Raw genomic sequence first — 366 nt, 5'->3', positions numbered from 1 at the left:
GGGGGGGGGGGGGCGGTTAGATGGGAACTTCATGCCGAGCTGGGAAACTTTCCCTGCCGCTTCCTCCCGTTTGCTTCCTGAGCCTCCTCAAACCGCTTTAATCCCAGATAATTGCAGGAAAAACCCAGCTTCTCTCCTTCCCTCCCAGCTGGGACCCAAAAGACCCCCCTTACCTGCCGCAGAGGGGTTCCCCAAACCCCCCGTTCCCTCCGCCGTGCCAGGATCGGGGTGTTGTGCTGCGACGCAGGTGCCGGCGAAGACTGGGCTGGGGCGAAGGATGTCTCGGCTCTTACTCGAAGCAGTGACGACACGGGCTGGGGGAGGAGGGAGAGCCACGGCCAGGCAGGGAAGGAGGGGGGGGGTGGG

Source organism: Buceros rhinoceros, unplaced genomic scaffold, assembly GCF_000710305.1.
Source record: "Buceros rhinoceros silvestris isolate BGI_N320 unplaced genomic scaffold, ASM71030v1 scaffold16599, whole genome shotgun sequence".
In the NCBI taxonomy this organism is placed as follows: domain Eukaryota; kingdom Metazoa; phylum Chordata; class Aves; order Bucerotiformes; family Bucerotidae; genus Buceros; species Buceros rhinoceros.
This window is presented reverse-complemented; position numbering follows the sequence as displayed.